Source organism: Cervus canadensis, chromosome 2, assembly GCF_019320065.1.
Source record: "Cervus canadensis isolate Bull #8, Minnesota chromosome 2, ASM1932006v1, whole genome shotgun sequence".
Lineage (NCBI taxonomy): Eukaryota > Metazoa > Chordata > Mammalia > Artiodactyla > Cervidae > Cervus > Cervus canadensis.
This window is the reverse complement of record NC_057387.1, coordinates 73,048,639-73,076,196: the sequence shown is the minus strand read 5'-3', so window position 1 is coordinate 73,076,196 and position 27,558 is coordinate 73,048,639. Positions and strand designations below refer to the sequence as shown.

At 42.3% G+C, this 27,558-nt stretch overlaps 1 long non-coding RNA gene across 1 annotated transcript; it reads right to left on the bottom strand.

Moving 5' to 3' along the window:
- LOC122436844 lies at nt 1–27,186 on the bottom strand. Its single transcript, XR_006268142.1, has 8 exons — nt 26,311–27,186; nt 22,832–22,863; nt 19,420–19,503; nt 18,350–18,516; nt 15,740–15,924; nt 13,746–13,879; nt 3,562–3,752; nt 1–3,004 (listed from the first exon to the last, which is right to left on the bottom strand). It is a non-coding gene; the product is annotated as an uncharacterized LOC122436844 (long non-coding RNA).
- Between the last annotated feature and the right edge of the window lie 372 nt (nt 27,187–27,558).

Here is a 27,558-nt window from a genome sequence, read left to right as displayed (position 1 = left end):
AGTGGTTTTTGTCATACATTGACATGAATCAGCCATGGATTTACATGTATTCCCCATCCTGATCCCCCCTCCCACCTCCCTCTCCACCCGATTCCTCTGGGTCTTCCCAGCCCTCACACCCTGGTGTATAGAAGGCAAACAAGACATAGTTCTGAATGAATGGCTTCATTTCAACTTCCCCAGTGTTCTGAGTGTTACCTGTCAGACAGAGCAAAGACCTTTCTGTCCAAAATCTCCCTTGCCCCTGTTCCCAGTTCTCTCTGTGCCACTGTGTTCTATTAAAGTGGCAGCAAGAGCTGCCTAGAAAGAGGAATGATTATTAAAGACTGAAAATAATTATCCCCATTAAAAACAAGAAACACATTTTAGGCCCCTTTTAAGTAAAGGAGTTTAGTTTTACAATGCATTCCCTTTTGATTTTCTCCCACGTACAGTGTTTAACTGTAAAACACTCATTGGCTGAACAAAAGCATTTCTTTGTACAAGTTAATAAAGAGAAATAAGTTTTTACCCCATTGTGTCAATTTAGCAGGACTCAGAATGCTATTGTGGAACACAATGATATATGTTCCTTGTTTCACTGTTTTAAACACAAAATCATACTTCTGCCAGTTAAGTTGAATTCTGCAAGTCTGATTTTTTTTTAAGGATTTTAAAATATTATAACAGTTTTAGGCTCACAGAATTATCACAAAGATAGTAAAGAGAGTTCCCATACAGCCCACAGCCAGTTTCCCCTGTTATTAACATATTTGTATGGTACATTTGTCACAATTAATGAACCAATGTTAATACATGACTATGAACTCAAGACCATACTTCATCCCAGTTTCAACTAAGAGGACTTCCGTCTTTTAACAACTTCAACTGATTGGAAAGACCTTCCCACGTGATGAAGAGTAATATGCTTTACTCAAAGTCTACTGATTTAATGTTAATTACACCTAAAAAAAATCTTTATAGAAGCATTTAGAGTTGTGTTTGACCAAATAACTGGGTACCATGGTCTAGCCAGGTTGACACATAAAATTAATCATCATAGACAGTGTGAACACTTCCCATATGTCCCACAGCCAGTTTCCTCTATTATCACCATCTTACATTATCATGGTACATCGGTCACAATAAAGAACTGATATTGATATGTGATTATTAACTCAAGTTCATTTTTTAATTAAGATGGCCTCATTTTCCTTCCTAATGCCCTTCCTGTATCTCAGGATCCTATTCCATTTAACACATTATATTTAGTTATCATGTCTCCTTGGTTTACTCTTGGTTGTGACAAAGTTTCTCAGATTTTCCCTATTTCTGATGACCTTGACAGTTTTGAAGATTACTGGTGAGATATTTTGTACAATATCTCTCAAGTGGGGCTTGTCTGATGTTTTTCTCCTAATCAGACTGGGTAATGTTTTGGGAGGAGGACCGCAGAGGCACAGTATCATTCTCATCATACCACACCAAGGGCACACCATCAGCATGACTCATCACTGCGGATATTATCCTTGATCACCTGGTGGAGAGGTTTGTCTGCTTTCTTCACTATCAAGTTATTCTTCTCTTTCTCCCTTTCCATCCTATACTTACAAGCCTGCTTTTAAATTTTAAGATTAATTAATGAAATTACAGAGACTGGCCTTAAAACATGTCATTGCTGTTCAGTCACTAAGTTGTGTATTAAACCATGAAATCTTTACAATTAATCAAAGTATTCTTAGAAAAGAGTGAGAAGAGGTTTCCCTTCTCTTGCACCAACAGTGGGAGTGATGCTTCCTTCTGACTCATAAAGACCACAAGAAGAAACTGACTTGATAAAGTTTTAAATTGACAAGACTCAAAGAATGCTACTTTTGTTTTCCTGTATAACATGGACACATGTGAATATTTGTAAATTTCCAATTGGTTCTGCTCTTTGCTGATACACATATGTCCTTGACCACAAAATGTGAGAATACTGTTAACATAACATAGTGACAACATTAAGAATCAAATGCAGAGGTTAACAAAGGGCTATGAGAACACTGGGCTTTCCAGATGGCTCAGTGGGTAAAGAATCCACCTGCAATGCAGGAGACACAGGAGATGCAAGTTCGGATCCCTGGGTTGGGAAGACCCCCAGAGGAAGGCATAGCAACCAACTCCAGTATTCTTGCATGGAGAATCCCATGGACAGAACATAAGGTCGCAAAAGAATTGGATATAACTGAAGCGACTGAGCAGGCAGCATGCATGAGAACACTGGAAGAAAGAATTTCAACCAGGCAACTTGAGGACAGTTTCATGGAGGGTAGGACATGTGAGTATGGTTTTAAGAGACAGAGAAGGCTGAAGGACCATCACATGCACTACATGGAAAAGGAAAGAACAGGGCATAGGAAACAGAATTCATTTGTGTGTGAATTGTATGTGTGCACTTGGTGAGCAGAACTTTTGTACCAGGCTAAAGAGTTTGTGCTTTATTCTATGAGCATAGGTGTAGAGGATATGGATACTTTGGGGTAAGGAGAGTAATATGATTATGTCTAAGTTATATTAGACATGGCAACTATTTAAAGGAAATTGGGAAGATAAAAACAGAAAAAAGAAGTTGAAAGGCTTATGAAAGGATAGAAATTTTAAATCTTCTCTATACTGTAAATAGAGAAGAGAGAAAAATTTTTAGAGGTAGAATAGATAGGATTTGTACCAACACCACAGGTAACAAGTAGCAGGGACTAGAGGACCTCTTCTTCCTGTCCACATAGCTGGACTCCACTCCCTGGCCTCTATTATATTAGCTGGCACTGTATGACTGAGTTCCAGGCAGAACGTCATGCATGAAAGTCATCACTGGAAGATGACACTTCCAGGTCTATTTCACTCTCTCTCTCTTCTGGACTGGAAGGGAGAGAACCCCCAAGTTCACTCTGAGTACCATGCACTGAAGGTTGTAGAACCACAGGATAGATGGAGCCGTGTTTCCTGAATCACTGCTTCCAGAGGATCTTCCAGCCCGCTAGACCTGGAGACAAGGGAGAAGTACAGTTTTCCTGTTGAGTCATTACGTGCTTGGGCCTGTTTGCAATCCCAGCATAGCTCAGGCTACCCTAACCACACTGGAAATTGGTACTTTGAAGTTGGTGCTCCCATAACAGAAAACTAAAGCATGTGACATTGGCTGTGTGAAGAAAGATATTGGAGACAAGCAGACTGGCGAGTCCTGTTTGGCTGGGGCAAGATATTTGATAGAACTGTCACCTGAAGCACTGGGAATGGGATTGGGGTAAACCTGCATGGGAAGCCTGCATACATCAGTGTCTTCTGAACCCCGGATTTAAGGGGTTAAAGTGTAGTAACTAGGCTGGAGTGAGGCCTAACCTACATCCATACCATCCTTTATATCAGATGTTGAAAATGCCAGTTGTCTTCATCCAAGAATGGGATGGGGAAGGAGGCAGAGTTATGAGGGCCTAGAGTGCACCTGAGAAAGATTCCCTGTGGCCCACACGCCTGTGGATGTAGTCTTCTTAGCTTCCCACCCACTCCCCCTTCACAGAGCTAACCTCAAAAATGCCTCACCTGGACCGTACCTTCAAGGACAACTTGACCATGAGCTGGGAGGTCACAGTTCTAGATCTGGGGCCCAGGGCCTGAGAGAGGAAAACAGTCCCGCTTCTAACACTCCATACACTCTTCCTCCTACCACTCTGGGTCTGGGGGCTCCAGAAATGCTTTTCATCTCAGAGGTGTGCACTCTTCTGTTTGGGGTCCTAAAAGAGTGAAGCAGAAAGGATGGGTGGAGACACTGAGGCCTGGAGACAAAAAGTTCAAGGTCATATAAGTGCTTCTCCATTTAAATGGTTTGTCCGCTGATGTAGCAAGTTAGCAGCAGGGTCTTGACTTTCCTAGAACTCATAAAATCTAAGAGGAGAGCTGAGATGGATGCTATAGTGTCTACCCTATGGGTGAACTGGTCCCACTCTCATTTACAGATGGGACATTGAGGCCCAAACAGAGAAGGAGAGGAAGAGCCCACTCTCCCACGGACCTACTGTGTCCTTGGTGCCCTGCAGAACTCTTCCCATGTGTTATTTCACAACAGCACATGAGGTAAATCCTATCATCTCCATTTTGCAGATTAAAAAAACAGGCACAGAGTGGACAAATGACTTCAGAGAGGGTGAGTAACTTACCTAAAGCAGTATGTCTGATAAGTGAGGTAGCCAGGATTCAAATCCATGCAGTCTGGCTCTAGAGTCTATGCCTGCAGTCACTGTGCTAACTCTGAAGGTGGTGTAGGACCTACTGATCTGTATTTCCAGAAGGTTCATTGAGGTCTTCTTTCTCATACACAGTGTATTTCCGCTGCCTGCTGGACAGCGTTCCAGATGAGCATGCGCTGATTTGACATGGGTGAAACCCCGTGGTCAGGCCCAGCCTCATTTCTCACTTCTCTCTGTACCATCTGCCTTAGCTCACCTACACCTCTTGTCCGTGAGCAGCTCTGTGACAGAGAAGGGAGCGTGACGTGAAGAGTCATGAGTTGGTTGTGAGTTCTGGCTCTGCAGTTTGTTGTCTCCAGAATAACCTTGATCAGGTATTTAATAACATCTACCTATCAGAATTATCATGAGGAGTCAGTGAAATAATGTAGATGAAGTACTTAATATAGTGCCTGGCACATGCTATGTATTTTAACAGCAGGAAAAAATTATTGATGTGAAATTCTATTATTCCCAGCTTCAAACAGCTCACAGATAGCTGTTCATACTCATAGATGGTAGATAAATCCCCTGAAGACTATGCATTTTGATTTAGGGTGTGGAAAATGGTCAGTAAATAGTCACCGGAGTTAGCAGGAAAGAGCCCTCACGGGGGCTGCAAATGGTCAGTAAACCCTTCTGGTAGAAGCTGCATTGAATTCAGCCTTGAAGGTGGAATTGGTTCATCCAAGTAGAAATGAATGGGTGAAGCATGGACAAATTCTTAAAAGCACGAAGCACACGGTATTTTGCAGTGGTTACTTTTGTTCGATTAATACAGGCACCACCCAGGGGATCAGTGGGAGATATGTTTAAAAGGTAGCTGGGGGAATGATTAAAAGGGTCTTGAAATCCAGGCAAGGGAATATGAGATTTCTCCCTCCCTCCTTCTCTTTCTCTTATGACAATAATAGCAGTGGCAACAGCAAAGGCAAAAACCTCACAGAGGAAAACAGCCCAGGTACTAATCTGCGCCCTCAGATTAAAATTTAAAACCCAGGTCTCCTCATCCCACGTGTAGATGACGGAGGCTGTGGCCACACAGAAGGGTTCTGGCCCGTGTCTTTCTCTTACCACAAAGCTCTCCAAGGGCTGCCTGCTCTCAGGATGAATCACAGCAATTTGCAGCTCTGTGTTGTTGGAGACATTTCAGTTCTATGAGCCAGTCAGTGCTCAGAGAATTCTGCCTTCATTTGGTCCAAGACTAAGAGAAAAGACTTGTGGGGACCAGAGGAGGTGTAGGTTGGGTGCGAACCAGCCGGAGACTCAGAGGCCAGCACAGAGTGTGCCTGAACACCAGCCGGGCCCAAAGTCTTTAGTCAGACGGGCAGCCTTTTTCTAAAGTGTTGGATCTTTATTGAGCCTCCTTCCACAAAGTCTTAAGGTTACATTCTACGTGTAGCTTTTCTTCCACGAGTTCATCTTTATTATTTTATTAACGATTAGTAGTCATAGATAATTTCTCACTTTTGTTTCATCAGTGTTTTGTTTCATCAGCATAAATTGTCACAGTAACTATTATTTTATTATAACTGACAGTATAAACAAACAATTCCATAAGATTGGTCTGATTAGGGCACAGGTGAGTTTTTTTTTTTTTAAGTTGAAATATGAAAGTGAAGTCGCTCAGTCGCGTCTGACTCTTTGTGACCCCGTGGACTGTAGCCCACCAGGCTCCTCTGTCCATGGGATTCTCCCGGCAAGAATACTGGAGTGGGTTGCCATTTCCTTCTCCAGGGGATCTTCCTGACCCAGGGATCGAACCTGGGTCTCCCACATTGTGGGCAGATGCTTTAACCTCTGAGAAACCAGGGAAGTGAAATATACCTCACTAAAAAAAATGTACAAATCATAAGCATACAACTTGATATAATCTATCACCATAATCAATAGGACATTTTTAGCACCTCCCAAAGCCAAGCACGGGCCTGTTTTCCAAAACTGCTTTCTCCCTATTTAACTACTACACAGACTTCCAAAGCTATAGTTGTGTTTTTGACCTTATATAAATGAAATCATGCAGTATATATATTCTTTTGCATTGGACTTCTGTGCTCAAAATAATGTTTGTGAGATTTGTTCGTGTTGTATGTTGCCATGGTTTTTTCCATCATAATTGCTGAAGACGATTTCACTGAATGAGTATACTATAATTTCTATTATGAATGGGCTTTTGGGTCGCTTCCAACGTGGGGCTGTTTCAAATAATGCTGCAATAAACATTCTCAAAAATGTCTTTGTACACTTGTGCTTGCACTTCTGTTGTGTACACGCCTAGGAGGAGAGCTGCTGGTCACTGGGTAGGTGTCTGTTCCAGTGCGTATTTCTTTGATTACTGATGAGGTCACGCACCTTTGATAGGTGTATCAGCTATTTGGATATCTTCTTTCCTAGAGAAGATATCCTGAATTATATATATTACTTACTGATTTGGAAAAAGTTTTTCACATATTCTGAACACAAGTCCTTTGTAAAATATGTCACATGTACCTTCTCCTACTCTGTGGCTTACTTTTTCACTCTTACAGTGATATCATTTGATAAAAGTTCTTAATTTAATGTAGTCCAATTTATCAATATTTCCTTTGTTGCTGATGAGTGTATTTCATTTAATAAGTACTTTTCTCTACCTTCACATCATGAAGATTTTTTTTTATCTTATAGAAATTTCACATTTAGAGCTACCATCAATTGAAAATTGATTTTTATGTATGTTGCAACATAATAATAAAGTTTCTTTTCTTTTTCCCATACAGTTATCCAAAAGACAACAACACTGATTGACCCATCCTCTTCCCACTGCTTTTTTAGTGTGGACTTGTAAGATCACATGTCCAAGTATGTGTGGATCTGTTTGAGGACTCTTGGTCTATTTGTCTACCTTTATACCTATATCACACTGTCTTAATTATTACAGCATTATAATAAGTATTGACATCTAGAATGCAACTTCTTTGGCCTTATTCTTTCATAGTAGCCCTTTTTATTTCCATGTATATTTCAGGAGCAGCTCATAAGTTTTTTATTAAAAAATACTACTGTGATTTTGATCAGGATTGTAAGTCATGGAGTTAATGTATTACAGGGTTTTTCAATGAATAAACATTGGCTATTTCTCTACTCATATAGGTCCTCATTAATTTCTCTCAATATTGTATTATCATCTGAGCAGAGTTCTTACATGTATTTTGTAAGATTTATTCACAGGTATTTGATGCTTTTGTTGCTACTGTAATGATATGTGTTTAAAATTTTTATTTTCTAATTTTTACTGCTGTAATTGATTTTGTACCTTGACTTTGTAGTCACAAACTATGCTAAACTCACTTATTATTTCTGGTAATTTAATTGCAAATTAATTTTTACTTCATACAACAATAGTTGTAAATAACAATAGTTTTACTTCTTATGTTACATTCATTTTATCTTTTCTGTTCTTGTTGCACTTGCTAGGATTTCTGTAAAATGCTTCACAGAATTGGTGATACCGGGCACTCTAGTCTTATCTGTAGTCTCAAAGAGAAAGCTTTCAACACTTCACTATATGGTATGTATTTTTTTTTAACTAACCCTTATGGAAATAAGGAAATTCTTTTCTGTTTCTAGTTTATAAGTTTTTTTCTCATGAATAGATGTTGAATTTAATTAAATATTTCACCTATTGAAATGTCCAAAAGATTTATAGCTTTCTTACTTTTAATACAGTGAATTACACTGCCTGTTTTTTCCGATGTTAAACTACTCTTGCATTCCTACAAAATATGCAACTTGATTTTGATGAATTGCACTTTTTATATATTGCTGGATTGAGTTCGCTAATATTTTCTTTAGAATACACACATGTATGTTCATGAGTAATATTTGCCTATGATTTTTGACATCAAGTTTATGCTATGAAGGTTATATGATCTCATAAAACAAATTGGGAAGTTTTTCCTCTTTACTCTCTGTAATAGTTTTCATGGAATTAGAATTATTCTTTCTTACATGTTTGGTGTAATTCACTAGTGAAGCCAAACTGTTCTTTCTGGGAAAGACACTTGGAATTAGATTTTTTAAAATATTTATAGGACTAATTCATATATTCTATATCTTTTTGGGTCAATTTCAGTAGGGCTTCCCTGGTGGCTCAGACGGTAAAGCATCTGCCTACAATGTAGGAGACCCAGGTTCAATCCCTGAGTCAGGAAGATCCCCTGGAAAAGGGAATGGCAACCCACTCCAGTACTCTTGCCTGGAAAATCCCATGGACAGAGAAGCCTGGTAGGCTACAGAGCATGGGGTCACAAAGAGTTGGACACAACTGAGCGACTTCACTCAGTTTCAGTAAGTAATGATTTTAAGGAATACATGTCGTAAAATTTCAAATTGGCGAAAATTGTTTATATTTTCCTCTTGTTAATTCTGTAGCATTAGTTGAGTTTAAGCCAACTGTCTTTGTAGCACCTAGCACAGTGTCTATAAGCTGGTAGCATTCAACAAGTTACTTGAGGAATGAAGGGGAAACACATGACACATTGACCAAATGCTACTTCAGTCAGTTCAGTCGCTCAGTCGTGTCAGACGCTTTGCAACCCCATGGACTGCAGTACGCCAGGCTTCCCTATCCATCACCAACTCCTGCAGCTTACTCAGGCTCATGTCCATTGAGTCAGCGATGCCATCCAACCATCTCATCCTCTGTCGTTCCCTCTTCCTCCTGCCTTCAATCTTTCCCAGCATCAGGGTCTTTCCCAAGGAATCAGTCCTTCACATCAGGTGGCCAAAGTATTGGAGCTTCAGCTTCAGCATCAGTCCTGCCAACAAATATTCAGGACTGATTACCTTTAGGATTGACTGGTTGGATCTCCTTGCAGTCCAAGGGACTCTCAAGAGTATTCTCCAACACCACAGTTCAAAAGTATCAATTCTTCGGCACTCAGCTTTCTTTATAGTCCAGCTCTCACATCCATACATGACTACTGGAAAAACCAAAGCTTTAAGTAGATGGACCTCTGTTGGCAAAGTAATGTCTCTGCTTTTTAATATGCTGTCTAGGTTGGTCACAGCTTTCTTCCAAGGAGCAAGTGTCTTTTAATTTCATGGCTGCAGTCACCATCTGCAGTGATTTTGGAGCCCAAGAAAATAAAGTCTGTCACTGTTTTCATTGTTTCCCCATCTATTTGCCATGAAGTGATGGGACCGGATGCCATAATCTTAGTTTTCTGAATGTTGAGTTTTAAGCCAACTTTTTCACTCTTCTCTTTCACTTTCATCAGGAGACTCTTTAGTTCTTCTTCACTTTCTGCCATAAGGGTGGTGTCATCTGCATATCTGAGGTTATTGATATTTCTCTTGGCCATCTTGATTCCAGCTTGTGCTTCATCCAGTCCAGCATTTCGCATGATGTGCTCTGCATATAAGTTAAATAAGCAGGGTGACAATATTCAGCCTTGACGTACTCCTTTCCCTATTTGGAACCAGTCTATTGTTCCATGTCCCGTTATAAATGTTGCTTCTTGACCTGCATACAGATTTCTCAGGAGGCAGATCAGGTGGTCTGGTATTCCCATCTCTTGAAGAATCTTCCACAGTTTGCTGTGATTCACACAGTCAAAGGCTTTGGCACAGTCAAGAAAGCAGAAGTAGCTGTTTTTCTGGAACTCTCTCACTTTTTCTATGATCCAAAAGATGTTTGCAATTTGATCTCTGGTTCCTCTGCCTTTTCTAAATCCAGCTTGAACATCTGACGTTCACAGTTCACATACTGTTGAAGCCTGGCTTGGAGAATTTTGAGCATTACTTTGCTAGCGTGTGAGATAAGTGCAATTGTGTGGTAGTTTGAGCATTCTTTGTTATTGCCCTTCTTTGAAATAGGAACGAAAACTGACCTTTTCCAGTCCTGTGGCCACTGCTGAGTTTTCCAAATTTGCTGACATATTGAGTGCAGCACTTTCACAGCACCATCTTTTAGGATTTGAAATAGCTCAACTGGAATTCCATCACCTCCACTAGCTTTGTTCGTAGTGATGCTTCCCAAGGCCCACTTGACTTCACACTTCAGGATGTCTTGTTATAGATGAGGGATCACACCATCATAGTTATCTGGGTCATGAAAATCTTCTTAGTATAGTTCTTCTGTGTATTCTTGCCACCTCTTCTTAATATCTTCTGCTTCTGTTAGGTCGATACCATTTCTGTCCTTTATTGTGCCCATCTTTGCATGAAATGCTCCCTTGATATCTCTTAATTTTCTTGAAGAGTAGTCTTTCCCATTCTATTGTGTTCCTCTGTTTCTTTGCATTGATCACTGAGGAAGGTTTTCTTACCACTCCTTGCTACTCTTTGGAACTCTGCATTCAAATGGGTATATCTTTCCTTTTCTCCTTTGCATTTAAATTCTCTTCTTTTCACAGCTATTTGTAAGGCCTCCTCAGACAACGATTTTGCCTTTTTGCATTTCTTTTTGTTGGGGATGGTCTTGATCACTGCCTCCTGTACAATGTCACAAACCTCCGTCCATAGTTCTTCAGGAACTCTGTCTATCAGATCTAATCCCTTGAATCTATTTCTCACTTCCACTGTATAATTATAAGGGATTTGATTTAGGTCATACTTGAATGGTCTAGTAGTTTTCCATACTTTATTCAATTTAAGTCTGAATTTTGCAATAAGGAGTTCATGATCTGAGCCACAGTCAGCTCCTGGTCTTGTTTTGGCTGACTGTAAAGAGTTTCTTCATCTTTGGCTACAAAGAATATAATCAATCTGATTTCGGTGTTAACCATCTGGTGATGTCCATGTGTAGAGTCTTCTCTTGTGTTGTTGGAAGAGAGTGTTTGCTATGACTGGTGTGTTCTCTTGGCAAAACTCTATTAGCCTTTGCCCTGCTTCATTCTGTATTCCAAGGCCAAATTTGCCTGTTACTCAAGGTATTTCTTGACTTCCTACTTTTGCATTCCAATCCCCTATAATGAAAAGGACATATTTTTTGTGTGTTAGTTCTAGAAGGTCTTGTAGGTCTTCATAGAACCATTCACCTTCAACTTCTTCAGCATTACTGGTCGGGGCATAGACTTGGATTACTGTGATATTGAATGGTTTGCCTTGGAAACAAACAGAGATCATTCTGTCATTTTTGAGATTGCTACTTACTGTCATGTTAAGCTGGGAAGTACACAGTTGAAGGAGACCCTTGACATGCAGGGAGCCTGTCTTTGAGGCCATGGCCTCAAAAGAGATAGCATATGTCAAACCTATCAGACATAACACCATCACCTTAAATATACATTTGTTAGCTCCCCCTTCACTATCTTGAAAGAAATTCACAAATAGTCTAAATTTTTAGAAAATAATACAATATCCTCTTGAATCAAAAATCAACAAATGAAAAAAAAAATCAACAAATGAAAAGTAATTTATAATAAAAGCATATGTATTTTTACCTAGAGATGTTCAGGCCTGACTACACTAGAAACACAATAAAGTTGGCAGATGCTAGGTCCCAGTTATAATAAGCAAACCTGTACGTGTGAGATGACAACACTTAAATAATGATTACTATTATGTATATTTAACACTTTGAGGTTAAGACTAAATGAGCATACTTGTGTGTGTGTGTGTTTGTGTGCGTGTGTGTGTATGTATAAGTAGAATCAGTATGAATACAACAGCTGCAAATGCAAACTGATACAAGTGTATTGCATTGCTAACTCAGATACCAGAAGTACTGTTGTTGATAACGGAATAGTCTAAAAAGTGAAAGTGTTAGTTGCTCAGTCATGTCCAACTCTTTACGACCCTATAGACTGTAGCCTGCCAGGCCTCTCTGTCCATAGGATACTCCATGCAAGAATACTGGAGTGGGTAGCCATTTCCTTCTCTAGGGGATCTTCCCCACCTGGGGATCAAACCCAGGTCTCCTGCATTGAAGGCAGATTCTTTACTGTCTGAACCACCAGAGAAGCCTGGAATATTCCAAAGTGGGGGGCAATTCTTAGTAAAGTTCTGAAACAAATGATGTGCACTCTTCTCTTAATTTATACGGGAGCTGCATTCCTGGAAAATTCAGTCTATGTCAAAACCCTGTAAAACTTTCTTTTAAATGTATGTAAAATAGAGTTAGGTGCTAGGCTCTTGTAACCATAGAGATTTTTATATCCATATATTTCTAATGGGACATTTTTAATTTGTATGGGACTGTCTCCCCTTGCCCAGTTTATCCCAATAGCACCCCCCAATTTTTGCAATAATCAATCCCCCCACATCCAACAAAATTTCCAATAGCCCCCGCCTCCAGCCAGGAAGCATGCATCCTTTCAGAGAACCTATACTCTGTTCCTCTGAGGTAGAGCTGCCTCTTACCCAACTGTTTCTCCCAAACTCTGCGGAAGCACCACATAGACCCTGTAGGATACAGTTAGCCTCTTAGGATTCCAAACTTGCACCACCTTTATATTTATTTTATTATTATATATATATATAATATTCAAGTATATTATTTTATACTTGAATCACCTGTATATTTCTTTTTATTATTATTCTTAAAATTACTTACCATCTTCCCAAAAGGATGTTTTGGTGAGTGGTGTGACCACCTGATGTGAAGAGCCAACTTACTAGAAAAGACCCTGATGCTGGGAAAGACTAAGGGCAAAAGAAGAAGGGGGTAACAGAGGATGATATGGTTGGATGGCACCACTGATTCAATGGACATGAGTTTGAGCAAACTCACGGAGATAATGAAGGACAGGGAAGCCTATATGCTGCAGTTCACAGGGTCGCAGAGAGTCAGACGTGACTTTGTGACTAAACAACAACAAAAAGAGGTATTCTCATAAACGGGGAAAAAAATCTGGCGTGGTGAAGAGTGAGATGAAAACAAGCAGGCAGAATGAAGCTCAGGGTGAAGCTAATACCTAAAGCACACATTTCCAAGGTCTGCACACTTTCTACATGTGAGAGGTAACATGGAAGCTGGGATGTTAATTTAGAGAGAGACACTTGATCAGTTACACAGTCAATCCCACTCTCCATGAGAGAGTGAAGAACAAAGTAAGAACATGGGCTCTGGAGCTGGACTTCTCAGATTCAACTTGACTCCGGTCTTACTAGCTTTGGGACCTTGAGTAAATCACCGTGTGCTTCAGCCCTCTTGCCTATAAACGGGATAATAACAATAATATTCTAGAATACCTACCACATGGTATTGGGAGGATTAGAAAAGCTGATGTTTATAAAGTGCCTAAAACAGTATACAGTAGCTAGCTGTATATGTTATATGAGCATTTGCCAAACAGACAAGCTGAAACAGTTGCTCAGAGAAAACACTGCATTTCCTAGCAGTGTCTCTCAGTGGTGTGGGATTGAGTTACCTAGGTTGGATGCTCAGAGGAAATTCAGCATTCATTAACCCCATCCTGCTTGTACTACAGTGCAGAAGACTATAACCAGAGAGTGGAAATCCAGTGGCCAAATTTGCACAGCTAAGCCAAGTCACTGGCTCCTATCTGCTGCTCTTACCAACACTCCTCCTACAGCTGGTCTAGGGAGGAGATGCAAAGGATGGGCCTCCAGTCTCTGCACCCAGCATGTCTCCAGGTTCCAAGACCCTGCCTTCCCCCAACGGTCTTCTTACTTTCCGAACACCTGTTTCTCTGTTAAGTACAGAAAGCAAAGAATGAAGGAAATCAAGGGAAAGTGATTCATAAACTCAAACACTCAAGGAACATGCAAATTCAAAATGGATTTCCTTTAAATACATCTCTAACTTTGGGTAGGAGGAGGAATGGATAGGTAGAGGATAAAGGCTTTGGGAAGGATTTAAAATGAAATTGTCTGAGCTGGCAAAGTTCCACCACTTTCCGGTGAGACTGCACAGAAAGCTAAAGAGCCTCCAAGCCTCTTTTTCCTCATCTGTACCACGAGGATGATAACCATTGCTCATGGGATTGCTGTGAAGACTAAATGAAGCAACATAAAGTGTCCAGCACCATGCCTGGCACAGAGCCAGGAGCCAATAAATATTATCAGGTATCAACAACCTACAAAAAGAGAGAGATTTTTCCTTTACTCTCGAAAAATAGGAAGTCATGTGTTATTCTACCCCAGAAAGATTTTATTTTGGTGTCTTTCTCCTCCATGAACACAATTATCTAGTGGAGGGGAATGGGGTGGGGGGCGGGGGAAATGGGCACAGATCTTGGAAAGAAAGGATTTGAAAGCCCAGTTACTGTCACTCTAGGCCCATGAGAAGCAGTGCAAGGCAGCATGGATGTGGCATTGAACCCAATTCAGTCACTCACTGTAGTGAGTTCCTGAGCGTGTTCTCTTCCCTCTCTGACCCTTAGACAAATATCTGTTCATTGTCCAGAATGTAATACCCATCAGGGTTTGCTACTGCTAGAGTCGTTTACTTGCTAAGTCGTGTCCGACTCTTTCGACCCCATGGACTGTAGCCTGCTAGGCTCCTCCATCCATGGGATTTTCCAGGCAAGAGTACTGGAGTGGGTTGCCATTTCCTTCTCTAGGGGATCTTCCCGACCCAGGAATCGAACCCGGGTCTCCTGCATTGCAGGTAGATTCTTTACCCACTGAGCTATGAGGGAAGCCCATTGCTAGAGTGCTGATTACTAAATAAGAAACTCTGAAAAACTGAACAAGAAATCTAGAAAGACAGGATGAATCTCCCACTGGTGATAGTTCAGAAAGACTGGCAGCAAAGGATTTTGCAAGATGCATGCTTATAAACACATTCTCCTTTTACAAGGAACATTATAAAAGTCTATACAGTTCAGTCATAATAAGAAATATTGGAAAACTAAAAAAAAACAATTATACCCTTAAAAATTCAATAACTCAATAGCTCCACTCTACTCAAACCTGTCATGGGACAGAAAAGGCTTGTCTAATTTCAGATTTTAATTTTCAAAGGTACTGTGACCCATATACGTGTAGGCGGCAGCCGCTGAGAGTTGCAGGCTCTCCGCACACACACAGGGTTGTGGGTGGCCAGACATCTATTGTCTGAGAAGCAAGAAGAGACGAGGGGCATCCACCATGAGCCAGCTATGTGCCTGTAATATTTCATTCAACACCCCCTGCCCTGTATTAAGGGAACCCTTTTCTCCCCTCCTGCATTCTTGCCACGCCACAAAACAGGAATCTCTGCCCTCTTTGGGGTATTGGAAGTGTCAACTACAAATTGGCACTTGCCAAGTGCATTTGCTAGTAACTGAACGACAAGGGCATTTCCCATCGGCCGCTGCAGAGACTGAACTCTGTGCTGCTGCAGCTGCTGACCTTCAGCACCCCCTGAGGGAGGTCAGGGTGGAGTGAGGCACTCTGTGCTCCAGGGAATCTGGTGGGACAGGTCTTCAGATAGTTAGATATTTTCAGGAACTGATTTCATAATCCCAATCCTTGCATCTCTTCATTTCTAGGAAAGCACTAAATCCTTTCATCTGAGGTGCTGTCTCCCAGGCTGCAGTCCTCATTTTGACCCCATCAAAATTTACCTTGCAGCCTTCACGTTGTGCATCTTTTTTAGTCCACAGGAGTTAGCTTGTGCCCATCTTTCTCCCCCTCCTTCACTTCTTCCCGGGGTGGGGGGCTGGGGGAGGACTTCTCTTTTTGGTGAGGCTGGACTCTCTGTTAGGCTGGCTGTGTGTTAGATGCAGACTTTTTTTTTACTTCTGCTTTCCTGTAAGAAGGAAGAATAGTTGGATCCCAGTCCACAGTCTAGGGGGATGTGTCCTTCTCCAGAATTCATTGGTTCAAGGTAAGTTGCCCATTCTTGTGTGTCTGAGCTATATTTCCATTTCTACCCACATGCAGGTCCAGACTTGGTCAGGGTCATGCTGTTTTGAAGGTCACTTGATTGTGGGTCCAGCTGAAGTGCTCCCACGTGACTACCAATAGTTTCTCTTTTCACCTCTGTGCTGTGCTCAATCCCTCTTTGAGACCCCATGAATGGTAGCCCATCAGGCTCCTCTGTCCACGGGGATTCTCCAAGCAAGAATACTAGAGAGGGTACCCGTTTCCTTCTCCAGGAGATCTTCCCAACCCAGGGATCGAACCCAACTCTCCCACATTGCAGGTGGGTTCTTTACTGTCTGAGCCACCAGAGAAGCCCAAGAATTCTGGATTGGGTAGCCTATCCCTTCTCTAGGGGAACTTCCCCACTCAGGAACTGAGCTGGGATCTCCTGCATTGCAGGCGGATTCTTTACCAGCTAACTGACTATAAATATGATTAGTTTTAAATTGTTCCATAACCATATAAGTCCTCCTACCCAAAAGAGCTGGAAGGGGCCTCAAAAGTGATATGACTCAAGCCTCTATGGTCCAGGTAAAAACTCTAGAACTGAAAGTCCTCCTGTCAGCTTGCCCTCCCAGACCCCACTGAGGCTGGCAGCATAAAGACGTGTGCTCAGTCCCTGGCTTGGCCTCACCACCTGAAGCACTGCCTTAGCCCTGCAGAGCTGGGTGAGCATACCCTGCATAGGACCTCACTGCGTCTCAGCATCCTTCACAGAGATCCCTTGCCTCAAATTGTTCTGTGCTTATTTTCATTCACTCAGAAGCACCTGAGTCTTCCTTCTCTTGGCCCTGCTCAGACCCCTTTGTGTTGCTGTGAAACTGTCACCAGGGTCTCAGGGTGTGTTCTGCTCTGGATCTGACCCCTGTGAATTGGAACCTGCATGAAGGTCTCCTGCCCGGCTACCCAGGGCACTTTCTGCCCACATCAGGTGAGCACTTGCTGTGAATTATAGTTGGACTTCTCTTAATAGCGGAATCTAATTAAATTGAACAATAGTTTTATCTCATCGTGTGATTCAGAGATGGTTGCTAGGGAAACCACTGGGAATATGTTTAATTTGTAAATCCTATAATTGCCCTAAATTAGAGTAATTCGTGCTCTTGCTTCAGTTGCATTTGGACTGAGCCAGCTAGCAAGCAGGTAAGGAAGAGAGAATGCTCACAGGTGAGCTCCCACAGCAATCTGTTCGCACTCCTCATATTGTGGTTTTTCCTTCCCTTTGCTGAAAAAGGTACAGGGATTAGAGAGAAGGCCAGAAGGTGTCCTTCCAGTGGACTCAGAAAACTAGAAAACCCCAGAAAGGGTCTCTCCCTCCCTATGAATTCAGTTGGTCATTGCAGAGAGACTGGGGGCAACACCAGTAGCAATGGAGAGAGATAAAAGAACATCTGCAAAGACTTACTTTAAAATGGATTCGGAGGCCTAACACTGTCATTCAAAGGGGGCTGCTAACTCCAAGTGAAGAGAATCAAACTACTCGGAAAGTTTTATCTTCAGCAAAAACAGGGTGGTCTAAATGAAAGACCCTGGTGTTAAGATTTGGAAGAGGTCCTGACATTCTCCCTGCCCAGCATCTTCTTGATCCACATCTGTATTCAGAGAGTCACCCATACTTTGCTCTTGAACATTTCCAGTTGATGAGGCACCCACTCCTCGCCAAGGCAGCCAGTTCTGTTTTTAAACAGCCCTGATTGTTAAGAAATCTGCCTTATATTGAGTCAAAAAAAGGGGTGCGGGATGGGTGGCACACTCCCTGATTGATGCAGTCGACTGGCTAAGCTCCCAGAGGCTTGTTTATAAGCTCAGAAGCATCCTTCCTCTGTCACAGATGCTCATCACCAACAAGCCGCGCTGGCACTGGGGCCCAGGAGAATCCATACAGCTGGGGACTCCTACCTTCAGATGGAGGGGAGCAGCAGCAGGGACAAAAACAGAATGTTCCCTGACACAGCACTTGATTAAGAACAAAGAGAACAGCCGCTGTCTCTAGGGCCCGGCAATGTTTATCTCATCGTGATAAAAAACCAAAATCAAAGCACAGACCCTGTTGCCTGGAGTAAATGTCATGAAACTCTTCTCTATACAATAGCAGGATCAATAGAGGACGACTCAGAGCTTCAGATGTCACTAAGTCTGGGTGGATCATCAAGCTCCCTTCTGGAAACGCTATAGTTCTGTGAACGTGGCTGACTGTGACATTAGCTTGTGGCTGCCGTATCCCAGTGGTGACTCACGCTGGAGTCTGCAGTCACTGAGAACCCCCCGGCTGCATCTCCTTTGTAGGTGCAACATTACGTGGCCCTTACCCCAGCTCTCTTGGGACCGTGGATGTCCAGGGCTTCTAGATCCTTGTCTGCACCTGCTGTCGTTTATGAGTTCACCTTCAGCATTTTAAAATTCAGGACCACAGGGATTGCAGTCTCCTGGCTCTTTGGCACCTCTCCTGGTTTTTAAGTTCCCAGGAGGTCACTGCCTGTGGATAATTGATCTCATCAGCATGTTCCTATTCGCCTCAGCTCTAATTTATCCAGACCAGTGTGTTTAATGAAAATAAATGTCTAATCTGCCCTTTATCAGTGTCTAGTCTCTTTTTCTAATTCCTTGACTGAAAAGTTGGAGGGGCTGAGGGGTCCTGCTCTTTCTCTGATCTACTGAAGCATCATAGTTTATCTGATAATATTTATCTTACCCATGTGAGAGATAATAGTTTAGGATTTTGGAGAAAGACTTCCAACATGAGTGTTTTGTATTTTGCATAGCCCTTTCACATTGTTTGGTACCCCTTGTTTATGTGCTAATTGTTTTAACAACTTCCGGGTCTATAAAAAAGGACACGTGTTAAATTCTTATTCACTCTTATTGAAAATCTAGTTTTCTGTGCCACAAATTCATAACCAAGGTTTGCCTCACTGGAGAGAAAGAACCCAGGTAGAAGTAACTGGTCATGAATGGCAACTTTGCAAGTTTCAAACTATGGAATGATGGCAGACATCATCAAAGGAGCCCTGGGCTCTCTAGGAAGTCCAAATCCCAGACAAAAAAGAATCCTAGTTTTCTCTCAGAATTCTGTTCAAGAATTACTAAGAAACTAGCTACAGTGTAAAACTGTAAATTATACTCATTAGAATGTGGGGGGTGTAGGTAACCTCCGATTTAAGAGCAAGGAGTTGGAATACGTCTGATTTAGGAAGCAGGGGTGGGAAAAAAGGTCTGGGTTCCGAGGCTACATCTATGGGAAACCCATCAGTAGTACACATCGGAAGTCAGAGGAATGCACAAAGACATTCAGTAGGAAAGAGGGAAAGGATCCTTCCATAAACTGTGAGTACGTGTGTGTGGCTTTTCTACCTCAGTTGTGCATCTTTGGTTAACTCACCTTACTGCTCAGATTCTCAGTTTCTTCATCTTTTAAAAGGAGTCTTAAACGGAGATAATAACGCCTTTAGGCTCTAGGATTGTCCTGAAAACCAAACGAGGTCATGAAGAATATTAGAAATGCCCACGACTGTCTGCCTCCTCCCTCTCACACAGGGTACTCACCTCTCCCTGCTTCAGGAGAGCCCCTGCTCTGGATTCTGTAGGGGACACAATCCCCTCCCCCAACTCCCTTCTCTACTGTGGTTGATTAGAAAGAGCTGAACAGTTACACCAAAGAGAAGGGAGCTGGTCTCAAAGAAAGCCAGCAATATGCTGAACTGAGTTACTTGGAACACCTTCCTTCTTTTGGGATTTTTCACTGAGAACTGAATTTTTCACTGAGAACTGATTAATTTAAATTTAAATAGCCACATGGAGCTAGTGGCAATCATACTGAATGGCATAGGCTTATAGATTCATTCTCTGAAAAGGGTAAAAAACAGAAATCAAAGAGCTGAAAAAAATTGAAGAGATTTTCTTATCACAGGAAAAATTCTCACACCAAGATGCTGTGGATTCAGAGAAATGCCAAATACAAAGAAAAGAAATGGAATCACCTAAAGGTATTCAAACACCCCTTGGGAGGTAGAGATGACTGTGAACACCAGATAATTTCTGTCCTCAACAGCTATACCAAAATTCCCTGAGAGTAGAATCCAATAGTGAAGTGCTACAAAGCACGTCTGGCACTATGGAGACTAGATACTATGGAGTCTCCCCTAGTATGAAATGAATACAACCTGATAAAACACACCTTTGATTTTATTCCTAGGTTTGTGAGAAGCAATGTATGACTCATCCACACGCACACTCACCCTTTCCCAAAGATCTGAACCCACTGTGATAACTGATAAGTACGGGAGAAAGATAGGGCTGGCAAATGCTGACACTAAAATAAAAAATCAAAGCTAAGTGAATCAAGATGAAGAGATTAAGCCTGGATTCTAGTAGGGGGACTAAAGTCTTTATATATGGGTAACACCCTCTGATGGAGAAGGCAACGGCACCCCACTCCAGTACTCTTGCCTGGAAAATCCCAGGGATGGAGGAGCCTGGTGGGCTGCAGTCCACGGGGTCACACAGAGTCGGACGCGACTGAAGCGACTTAGCAGCAGCAGCAGCAACAACACCCTGTGACTCTTGGCAAATGCAATTCTGCTCTAGAGAAAAGCTTCCTCAACTAAGCAATTAGGGTTTCTAGGATTTCCACAGATGAAGATCAAAATAGAAGCTCTTAATAAAATTTAAGAAACAAAAACATAAGAAAGCAAATAACTTTGGGCCAGAGACAGAAGAAACAACGTACATCAGATTTAGATCTTCAAAGATTTTAAATATTAAAATAACTATATATGTGAAATAACTATGTATGAAATCCTTAAAGACAGAGATGACAAAGTCACAGAAATAGAATGCAATGGGCAGACCATCAAAAATAATATGGTAGAGTTGAAAAATTAAATATAATTTTATAAACAAAATATATTATTATTATCAAATAAAACCCAGGGGATAGGTTAAAAAGAAGAATAGAGAATTAGCGAAGTAGAAGACAGAGTTGGAGAAACTAAACAGAATATATCCCAGTGAGACTCAGAAGAGGATAAATGAGAAAGAAAGATTAATAAATGGTTATAGGTTCCAAGTGAAGACAGAAAATTAAGCACACACATCTACATATAAACAATTTTATTCCCTTCCCAAAATCTATTATTAAAAAAAAAAGATATATGCTCACAAATATGGGTAAAATATAAGAAAAAACAACTACAGCAACAAATTTTTGGAAAAGGGAAATGAGGTGAACACATGATACCAGACTTACTAGAACTGAGCAAGCTAAATCATAAATTGGTGGTGAGGAATTCATTGAAATCCAGCCAATCTGAAAGATAAAACAAACACTAGGAAAGCAGAAGGGAGGATATAACACAGAAAAGAGCATACATTAGTGTAACATGAAACAAGAACATGATACAGGAGAATTACCAAATCAAAAGTTCTTTGAAAAAACTATTCAAACTGGATTAATCAATCTCTGGTAAGATTGAGAAGAAGAGAGAAGGAATGAATATACATGAACAAAGGGACATGTCTACAAAATGTTTTTAAAAAGTGGTACTAGAATAAACTACTTTATGCCCATACACTGAAAGAAATGAAAACATTCCTAAAAATATACTGCTTATGAAAGTAATTGAAGAAGAAATGGAAATCTAAGTAACTATAATTATTAAATAGACTGAAAGAGTAGTCCAAACTGTTTTTGCAAAGAAAAGGGTTAAATGGCTTTATTAGCATATGATTCTCTCTCTATGCAGAAGAGCAAATAGTAAAGCAGAGCCAAGACATTTTGAAGACAAACAGGATGAAGGAACTTTCTTTTCTGGATTACAAGGCTTACTAAAAAGCTAATGTTATTAAAACAGTGTGGTTTTGAGGTCAGGATAGTCAAACTTATCAATGAAACAAACGAGGGAAATAGGTCTACATTTATCATATGGTAAGTTGCTACATGAAGAGAGTGACCTTGAAAATCATGGGCAGAGCATTCCATAAAACGTGCTGAGGTGACTGGTTATCCATATAAGAAAACTTGAAAGGTAATCCTAATTCTCATATACAAAAGTTAATTCCCAATGGATAAAAATTTTAAATATGCAAAAGGTTTTTAGAAGAAATTTCAAATACCTTTGTAACCTTGCAATTTATTAAAATGATTTCTTCAAAAAGACACAAAAACTACCAACAAAAAATGAAAATATTGACAGGACTTCCCTGGTGGTCTAGTGGTTAGACTGTGCTCCCAGTGAAGGGGGCCTGGGTTCAATTTCTGGTCAGGGAACTAGATCCCATATACTACAACTAAGACTGGCATAACCAAAGAAATAAAACAAATAAATTAAAAAAAAAACATTGATAATACATCTACATTAATACTATCAAAAGACACCATAAAGTGAAAACACCAAGATAATTCTAAGAGATATAACTAACAAGGAATTAATATTCAGATTGCATTTTTTTTTAATTCTACAAATTAGGACAACTTAATGAAAGTGGGAACAGAACAGGAACAAACAAGCATTTCACAGAAGAGGAAGCACAAATGACAAATAAACATGAAATTATGTTTAATCTCATTAGCAATCAGGGTAATGAAAACTAAGACCAAGAAGACTATATTACACACACTAGATTGAGAAAATTGAGATAATAGCTGGTGTTTATGAGAATGTGGTTTAACAGGGACTTTCACACACTGCCAGCAGCAGTGAAATTCATACAATCACTTTGCAAAACAATTTGGTGCCGCACAGAAGTTGAAAGTCTGACTCTTTGACCGATCCACTTCATTCCTAAATACATACCTGAAGACATTTGCCCACGTGCACTGGGAGACCTGTGTGAGAAAGTGAAAATGAATGAACTACAGCTATTTGCATCAACTCAAATAAATCTCACAAACATAGCTTTGAATTTTTTAAAAATGTAACTCACCTAAGGTATGATCTTTTCCTAACACTTCCAAAACGAGCAAGATGAAACAATACATTGTTTAAATATTCATAAGAATGTGATAAAATATGAAAATAAGGCAAAGGAGCAGTAAACAACCCAAGTCACTCATGATCTTCTCAGGCTAAGGGGTGGACCTGATGCTGGGTTCACCTCCCTGACAATAATGGGGGTGAGGGGACCCTGGGCGCTCCTTGCTGGGGGGCTGTGCCACAGTCAGTAGAGTACCCTCACTTTTCAGAGGAGCCTAACCAAGACCCTGGCGGGAGACAGTGGCGCTGCGCTCAGCAGCCTTTGAATGAGGCTGGGACCCTTGCCTCTAGCGCCGGGACGCTGGCTCAGTTGTCATTTGGGAATGATTCAACCCTCCTGAGGGGGCCTTTGAAACACGCAGGGGAAAGTTTCTGGTTGTCACAGAGACAGGAGAACCCAAAGGCTAGCGGTGGCCGTGATGAGACACACCTGCTGCCCCATCCTTGGAGCCCTCGCGTCTCTCTCCATCCTTTGATTCTGTGTCTCCGCTCCTGCCCGGCCCCGCAACTGCGGGACAAGTCTCCTCCCAAACCCCTTAGGACAGCGGGCTGCCGGTCCTAACTAGGAGCTTGAGGGCTGCAGACGCTCTGGTCTCACTTCTTTCGTGCTGGGAATTGAGTCCTCCTCGCAGTTAAGATATCGTTGAATTCGGTTGCGAGGACAGGTACAGACCACTCGCTCGCTGGTCCTGGAGCCCAGGAGCTGAAAACCGGCTTGCTCCAGTTCTGGCTGCATTCTTAGAACAGCTCTGCGTTCGGGGCTCCGTCGGCCTGTGCTAAGCTGAGCAGCGCCCTCCCCGGGACACCCTGGGAACATACACCCGGGCTGCTCAGAAAATGTAAACACCCATGGCTGTGAGTTGAAAGGATCTGACCACCGCCAGCTCACCAGCTTGCGAGTGTCTTTGCGAACACGGGATTCAGGAGGCCCTCTAGCAGAAGGCAGCCTCATGCCAGGGAGCACAGCTGGATGAGAAGTGAGAACCTGCTCCCTTGGTCAGGCACTCTGGTGCAGTGCACAGGCTGTACAACCGTACCTAGCGGCCGAATCCAGTGTCTCCCTATCAATCTGGTGACCCACCCTTGGCCTCACTCAAGAGGAGCCTTTCTGGGACTGCCTAGTGGTTGCTGGAACCAGACTCCAGTTCTAAAGAGATGGGTCCAGGTGTCCAGCCCCCATGGCCTGACATTTAAGGCTGTTTACACTTTGCTTCCAGTCTGCTTTTCTATCCATTGCATATCAGAGCATCTTCTAGGCAGGCTACTCTAGTCACAGCTTTCCAAATAATGCTTGTGGAAGTTCATCTTCACATTCACACACTCGTCCTTTATCCTGCCCTGTTACCCACTTGAAGACTCAGTTCATTTTCACTTCTCTGAGAGGTCCTCTCGGATCGGCTCAGCTCAGGAATCACTGAAAAGCACCCAGTGTACTTCCCATTGGTCACTGGCTACACAGCCCATGTACTGAGGGCTGGGGCTCCCTAAGAAGGTTGTAAGTTTCTCAAAGGTGGGAAGATGTTGAAGGGACTAGGCCCCCATGCTGCCCTATTTAAGAACCTTGCTGGAAGGTATTATTCTTTGTGAAATAAGCAGACAAAGAAAGACAAAGACTGCATATTTTCACTTGTGTGTGGAATCTAAAAATAATAATAATAAAACGAATGAGCAAATACAACAAAACAGAAATAGACTCACAGATAGATAGTGATCACCAGTAGGAAACCGGATGAAGGAAGGGAGTGAGATGGGAGTAGGGGATTAAGAAGCACAAACTACTGTGTATAAAATAAGCTCCAAGGTTATATTGTACAGCACAGGAAATATAACCAATATTTTATGATAACTTGAAGTGGAGTATGGGGCTTCCCTGGTGGCTCAGAGGTTAAAAGCTCCAAGGTTATATTGTACAGCACAGGAAATATAACCAATATTTTATGATAACTTGAAGTGGAGTATGGGGCTTCCCTGGTGGCTCAGAGGTTAAAGCGTCTGCTTGCAACGTGGGAGACCCAGGTTCGATCCCTGGGTCAGGAAGATCCCCTGGAGAAGCAAACGGCAACTCAGTCCAGTATTCTTGCCTGGAGAGTCCCATGGAGGGAGGAGCCTGGCAGGCTACAGAGTCCATGGGGTCGCAAAGAGACACGACTGAGCGACTTCACTTTCACTTTAAAGTGGAGTATAATCCATAAAAAATACTAAATCACTATTGTATACTTAAAACTAATAGAATATCATGAGTCAACTATACTTCCATACAAAAAGATAAATAAGAATCTCACTGAGTACTTACCATGGTAACAAATAGCTTCTTCTATTCTCCCAGATCAAAACAAAACAAACATACATACACACACTTGAAGAGCAAGGAATTTGGCTCCCTGCCTGGATTGGTAATGAGAACATCAGGACAAGATTGAGGCCAAATCCTTGATCTTGGTTTAATAATTTGCCCATGAACTTTGCCTGGGCTACTTTGGTCCTATCTCAAAGAAAGTGCTTCATTCTGAAGATAATGGGCCGCCTGTAGCCCATACCCCCAAATGCCAGAGCGGGATGCCCTCTCTCTCCATGAATGCTCAAAGACCACGTGAGCTGAAACTCCCATAACAAGAAAAGCAGCCATGCCTCATAGGTGGGGGCCTCACCTAGATGCTGACTGAGTCAGATTTATAAGTTTAAGAAAGAGATGCTTTGGATGCTTTTCAAAATCTTTGGTGAGTCTGTAGCAATCTCAGCCCACTGAAAAACTCAAATCCATCACAGCTCAGCACAGCTCATGTTTCAGAAGATGCCTGGAAAAGAGCATCTTGGCTGAGTTTCCCTAGTAAGGCCATCATTCCACAGGTGCGACTAAGCCCCTATGTGATCCGGGCTCAGCTCCCGGTTCCAGAGACATCGCTGGGAGCAAAACAGACGGAACCCTTTGCTCTCCTGAGCTTCCTCTCCAGCCCGGTGCTCGGCTCACTTTTCACACACTCCAAGCGCTTCAGCAAGTGTTAAGGCTGTGAAAGGAAGGTCACAGGAGCCCTCTGGGGTAGTGAACGCAGCACACACACCATTCAGAAGAATCTCCTCAAACCCCAACTGTTCCAAGTCCGTGGAACCAGTAGCCTCCACAGGACCCGGGAGCCTGATAGAAATGCAGACTCTCAGGCTCCTCCCGAGATCTTGAGTCAGAAACAGCACATAAGCTCCCAGGTGAACCATGTGCAGAGGAAGGTCTGGAAAGTACTGTAGTAGAGCATGTCCCACACAGACAAGAGTAGGTGGTCAAAGAAGTGTGAGGAAGAACCTACCTGTTCCTCCCTTGCAAACTCAAAGTTGGCTTGTGAAAGATGCAGATGTCCTCAGAAAAGGAACTTGCTTAAAATGCCAAGGTTCCTCAAACTTCCTTGAGAGCCCAGCAAAGACTCAGCAGCTGTAAACATTCACTGGAACTAGCATCCTCTGAAACACATCTTGGGCAAAATCATAATGGCTCTCTGACAGTTATGGTGCCAACTTACTTGGTTTAAACAGTTCCAGATGAAATGACCCCATAGCATGAGAACTGACAGCTTTGCTGGGCCACAGATTTGAGTCATGTCCACTGCTGGGGCTCTGGGCAAAGTTCTCAGCTCTGTGGGGCTTTTGCAGGGGGTGGAGGGGACCCAGGGACTGCTCATTCATGTGGTTGGGTTGGTCTCTGCTTACAACTGAGTCAGTGACAAACTCATGGGGTAATAAAAATACTGCATCTCAGTGAATTCTGGCCACCACATACTCACCCCCATGGTGAAAGCTAAGCCGAATAGTTGGTTGACTTGCAGTGTGATGATGTACACAGGAAATACTGCATTCAACATGGAACATGTCATTTGGAGAAACTCAGGAGCCAGCATATGCATTCTTTGTTGGTCATTTAGGAAACTGGAAAAGGATCTGGGGTACATTATAACCACAGATGTCAAGAATCCGTGATGTTGATGATCACAGCTAACATTTATGGAGCATTTCTGACATGCCAAGCCTGTCCTAACTCACCTTTCCCTACAACAACGCAATGAGATAAACAGTATGAATCATTTTACACATGAGGAAACAGTGGCACGGAGCTGGGTTCCTCACTTCAATCCCGTTTCTGCTGAATGCACTGTCTGAGATCTAGGTGACAGGACCAAACCAGTCAGAGGATGAAGGGGACCCTTGGGCCCCCTCCATCCTCCCAGTCAGCCCCCAAGAGCAGAGCTCCTTCCCCAGACTGCCAGCCAGGCAGTGGCCATGACTCATATTCGTGCCTCAGTAAAACTTCCAGTTACCATGCTGTGGTCTTCCTACTTAAATAGTAGCAACCAAGAAAGTTGCATCTCCTTTGGGAAAATGTCTCTCCTGTCTGCAATTTGGGGGTGCCCCTCCAGGTGTGAGGTAACCCTCAGAGGGCAGGTGCAGGCTGCAGCAGCCTCACTGGGGGGCCGGGGCTGGGAGAGGATGCTGGTTTGCCTGATTCTGCATTTCTGTCATGCCCCAGGTGGTGTCGATGCTGCTGCGGTGACCTGGAGGGCGAG